The following is a 6,000-nucleotide window of genomic DNA, read 5'->3' as shown; positions in this document are numbered from 1 at the left end:
AACATGCAAAAGATCAGGTGGTAAGGCTGTACAAGCAAGTTTACCAATTGTCTTTTTCTGAATTAACCTGGACAAATACATTGCCCTTGATTTCAACTAAACACATGCATAGAGATATCCAAGAACAAATGTGGTCATTATTGTCCTATTGTTGAATCACCATAAATACAAGTATAAAAATGCAGTTAATTTGTATTCCTGAATATTGTATTTTTTATTTTACATTATTTATGATCACTGAGACACCAGGTGGATCATACAATATCAGTCAATGCAGTCAATAGGATGGGTCATCCAATAAGCAGTGTAATAGGATTAGGACCCAGAAATTAAAACCAAGTAAAAATCTGGAGCAAAACTGAAACAAAGCATAAGTATTAACACAGCACTTTAAACAATGCCGAAATGACATATGAGGTGATACATACCGCAACAGATAGTATATTATAAACACAGTATAGTCTACAGTTTCTTTTTTCCTGAATCAGTTCAGTTATACTAAAGCCTTACTGCCTTTGTTAAAATGCCCTTGTAATGTTTTGCATGTAATATATTTAATCTACATTTCATTTCTGCTTGTAATAGGGTTGCCAAGTCCTCTGTACTATGCACGAGTGCAAAGGGCACGCGTGCTCCAGAGACTTCATTGTCACACCAGGAATGACGACATTCCTGGTGTGACAAGCAAGGGAAGGGAAGGCCCCCGCATGGGGGCATTTTTTGCTTAAAATTGGCCAAAATTGGCTTTTTAAAGCAAAAATACCCTTGCACAGAGGGTTTCCTTTCTTTGTTGCTCTGGGAACGACATCATTCCCAGCGTGACAATGAAGGCTCCAGAGAGCTCAGGAGTGCACTTTGAAGCTCCTATTCCCTGCACTCCCCCACTGGCTAGGTAAGAGGTGGGGGGGGGGGGAGACTGGGAGCAAGAGATCTCCCATCCCAACCAGGGGACTGGGAACCCTACTTGCTAATGGAGGGTTTTAAATTGTTACTGTGAGTTGTAATGCAGGCATCTAAGGAAAGGAGGAGGGGGAAAGAGGGTGACGAGTCTGCTATGAGTGGCTGGTAGCTGCAGCTTTTAGTCAGTGTGCTGAGAGAAAGTGTTCATTCTAATTGAGTCGGGCAAACTCTGTGGAGCCTGAGAGAGAGCCTGTGCATTTCTGAAAGAAAGATAACCAGCCAGGTGATTCTGATTGTGTCAGTCTTTGGTATTTCCTCTCTGCCTCTCCAAAGGCTCTGTCACTTTCACCTCCCCTTCTGGGAGCCAAAGAGGAAATAAACAAACCCCCTGAGGAGCAGTATTTTCAGGCACTGTAGAGAGGGGAAATTGACAAAGCCTTCCAATCTGTCTCCTTAGAAATCGGCTTCCCAAGCTAACATTGTGCCTCCCTTCACTTGAGTGTCCTCATGTAATTTGTCTTGTTTAGAGAGGCTCTAAGGCGAAAGCCTTTGGTGGCACAGAAAACCTTTTGAGGGAGCCAGGGAGGCATCTATATATAGGTCACACAAATACAAAAGGGAAGGTGTTCTGGGAGTAAAATCCTGGGTAGAGAACACCTCAAGCTCTGTGTGAGTGGAAATAAAAAGAGTGTTGGTTGTGACCAGAGCCCTCCTAAGGCATAAGTGTAAGGTAACGTAAGGAGGAAGCTGAATTAAAGGTCCAACAACAAAAAGGTTTAAAGACAAATAAGTTTAAAAACAAATGAAAACAAGCAATCCATTACAGCTCTCCTGAATAATTCAGTGCTATGTAGTTTTCAAAAAGCTAGGAGAGTGGGTTTCTTCCTAACCTCATCAGTCAGGCCATTCCATAAGATAGGGGACACCACAGAGAATCCATGTGTTCAGTCAGTTGTTGAGCAAACCCATTCACAGGGTGGCACCTGCAGAAGGCCTCTTTTAGATGAGTGAACATTTAGCTTGTAGTAAGTAATTAGGAGTGTATGCTTTAAAAATGTTATGTTTGTGAGCAATAAAACAAGCAACATGTTTTTTTTTTTTTTTAGGGGTAGACTGTATAGAATTTAGATGCCTGATGCTGCTGACCAACTTGTTGATGGTTGTATGTGGCAAGTTGAAATACTATAAACAGTGTCATTTGCCAGCCATTCTCTGTTTTCTGTTCTCAACAGGAAATTAATCTTTTTGATTATGAGAACATAAGATCTTTGGTGCATGCTCCAGAAGAGGATGATAATGGATCTGAGCAAATAGTACTGACAACACAGCATTGCTTTAAATCTCATTTTCAAACATAACTAATTGGAGCACATATCTATCGCCAGACCATATTTCTTGACCAAGTTAGTGGACATTAAGAACCCCCACAGGAAGTATACTGCAAGAAAACTTCGGGGTCAGCAAATACTATAGCACAACATAGTAATCAGCATATCTAGCTGATTTCCAGTCCTGAGTCACCATTGGTGCTTAGAAATGAATCAAAAGGGTACACTGGATTTTGTCGTTACTAAACTTTTCTCCCCCAAAGGATGTCAGGCTTTTTATTTCACTATAGTTAAAGACAGAGCACAGAATCAACATCTTTGGTTAGAGAATGGCTATTGAAATCAATTTGCTTATCTTCTCTCTCTGTGTATGGTCACACAAGCATATCTCAGTGGTGCAGTAACACTGGTATGGACTTGGAAAGGTGAAATTCCATAGGATTGCCAGGTTGTGCCTGGAAACCAGCTGGACCTTGAGGGGCGTGACATCACTTCCAGGTTCTCCCCAGAAATGACATATGGCATTTGCCCTGCCAGCATTTTTTTCCTGTGATGGGCAACAAGGTTTGCCAGTGGGAAGTCTCCTACCACAGTGAGAGACCTGGCAACCATATTTCTAGATATTTCAACTGAATTCACACATGCCACTCAGAGCACTTTTCAGCTGTTCAGTATATGTTAGCGTACATGTATGAAAAACAAAAAGGCAGTTTTCACCTTAAATTTCTAGCTTGAGGTAAATTCCTACTCCAACTGTACTTTTGGGGGCAGAATGCGTAGAGAAATGAAGACATTCATCAGGGTGATACAGAGCTAGAACACAGTTGTTCTATGTGGCCGTGTAAACAATGCAGAGATTAAGTGTTTAGCTACTGAATGTGAAAATGAATGACTACCATTTTTATAATGTGAATGCACGCTCTGATGCAGTTTTTTAAAAACTTACTTTATATTCACGTTAGTGTCTTATAAGGTACAGCATAAATGCTTTGAACTTTTCACACATTTTCTCAGACTCAAGAAACCACAAAGCAGCAAGGGAGTGGCTTGTTCCTAAAGAACAATGCATTTCTACACGTAGGAATGAAAAAGCCCTAGACAAAAATTGCCACAGAGTTCTCCTGAAAGTAATTAAGGGCGTGTTAGCATGCTTTGGAAAGATGTTTAACAGGCATTCATGCCAAACATCAGGGATATGTTTATAGGTAGCAGCTTCGGTTAAGTTATTTTTTTACAGGTAACTTTGAAATGAAGGTGTGCCTTAAGCAAACCACAACATCAATGAAGCCTCATTACAGGTTGAACTGCCTTTTTGTCACCTTTTAAGGTACTGAATTTGGAACTCATCACATTTCTCCTATGGGGAGAGACAATGTACTAAATGTTTCCAAAGGGAGAAAAGTTTATATACAACTCCCAGCTAATAGGGCCTGAGGAATACCAGAAGCAACTATGCAAGTTTTTGTAAGCCTCTTATGGTGACAGAGTACAATAGTCTCCTGTCGATTGATCCTAAGGACTGAGGTTTCGTTTCCATAGAGGTTAACACCCTAACATGTATTGCTTAGTGTTCCTTGAACTATAGTGATATTAAGTATCTCCCCCCTTCTCTGCAAAAAACCCTTGTCACTTAGAAATCTTGATGTTTCGTGCAATTGTACTTAGTTCTTAATATTAAATTGAATACTGCTTGAACTCACATGAGGATCTTATTTTTTTAAAGAGTCTTATACATTTCTCTGTTTACAGGCATTTCAAATTATTGTTTGGGGGGGGTGGCAGGACGTGCAAGAAAGCAAAAAAAAAAGAGGAAGATTGTGTCTGCACATGGGAGTCAAAAGAGGCTAGCAGTTCTTAAAGCAGAAAGAAAGAAGAACATAAGCAAGCAAACAAAACAAAACCAAGAGCAGATTTTGCCTCTTATTTCCCCCCCTCCCCAGGAATTCAGAACACTCCAAGATGATAGCTTAAGAAGTTCACTCCTTTATCAAATTAACCTGAAGTGACAGTGGCCCAGCTTTCAGTTTCAGACTCCAGACATTGTGTAAGCAACCCATTCAAATACACAAGAGTACTGTTATATAAGTCCTATATTAAATGACTTGCCAAAAGAGCAGTAGCCTACTATTAAAAGGAAAAAAAATATTGAAGGAAACTGTTGATTCTTAAGAATGCAAAGGCCACAATCACACAGAGAACTTAAATCACACCAATTTCGTTGAGATATACAGCTCAATTCTATGTATATTTCTTTTTTCAGTTAAAAAATGGGTCTTGCTCTGAGTTAAGTATAGGTAGGAACTGTAGTCTTAGGCCCAGTTTCGAGTGAGAAAACCCACACTTCAGGCACACTGGAAGAATAGTGTAGAACCTTTGGCCTACAAGACACATTCTGCCATGAATGGTGGGCATTCTATTCAGACAAGATAGTGTGAAATAGTGCATTGTCATAACTTTTACTGATAACATATATGAAGTGCTATGAACACTCTAAAGCAGTATATACATAACGATGATGTTATATTAAGTACACTGCAAGTGGTTTTACCATAGCGTCTCTGGGGTTCTACTTGGGAAAGATAGCAAAACAATTTTTTGGCAATAAACAGCTGTTTAACTGGAAATCACTCTGGCAGCCAAACAGCTGATCAAACAGTGACAGCAGCAGTCAATATTAATTTCTCAGGCAGCAAATGGCCTGGAGGAGAGTTTAGACCTAAGGCTGGAGCAATGCCAATACATTCAGAGACCACCATAGCCAGGCATCTTATAGCACAGGGCCAGGACCAGCTGCACTGCTCCTGATTAAAAATATCACCAACATAGGGTCTGATTGCAGCATTCGCTGCTTAGATGATGTTTCCATGTAGCCTGTACAGCTTAAGCTCCTGTTGTTGCTTTTTAAAAAATAATCCCCTTTCCTTAATCTTCTGGCAATAATTGTAGCTGAACAGAAAACATATTAACAATTTTTTTTTGCAAAACATTTTCTTACTGTTAGATAAGTAGAGCAACAGCTAAGGTTGTCAGCCTTCAGATGGGGACTGGAGATAAATCCTGGAATAGCAACTAATTTCCAGACCACAGAAATCAGTTCCCTTGGAGAAAATAGCTGTTTTGGAGATGGAATCTATGGCATTATACTCCATTGAGATCCTTCCCATCCCCAAACCCCATCCTCCCAGGGCTCCACCCCCAAATCTTCATGAATTTCTTAACCTGGACATGGTAACCATAGCGACAACTTTTTAAAAAAGTTCTGGCATTCAGAAGAAGTACGAACATCTAGCAATACTGCTAAATACCCTAGGCAGGTATAACATTCTTGCTTTTGACTAAATAAATGCATGGGAGCTGTGCAATAGCCTTCTGCTTACTGATTACCTGCTGAACAGCAGATATCTGATTGTATAATCTGATTACGGTTAGCAAATCAATGTAAAGATAAGCAGAAAGCAAGGGAGGAAAAAAGAACACAGAACAGGCAAGAGGATAGCAAGAGGCATAATAATCCTGCCTGGCCAGCCTTTCTCTGACTGTAGATATTTTCAGACATGTATAGAAAGAAGCAGAAACCTAAGGCTAAATGTCTCACTATCACCACAACTTCCTGGGTGGTGGTGAAGCATATCAAAATATATCCAGGGGTTTCACTATCTTGCTTTCATTCCTTTGGTTCTTAAGTTCTCACAAATTCTACCACCAGATTATGATGTTTGATAAAATTAATGAAATCTAAATAGTTAATGGAACTCTGCCACTACAAGGAACT

Source organism: Eublepharis macularius, chromosome 5 (assembly GCF_028583425.1).
Source record: "Eublepharis macularius isolate TG4126 chromosome 5, MPM_Emac_v1.0, whole genome shotgun sequence".
Lineage (NCBI taxonomy): Eukaryota > Metazoa > Chordata > Lepidosauria > Squamata > Eublepharidae > Eublepharis > Eublepharis macularius.
This window is presented reverse-complemented; position numbering follows the sequence as displayed.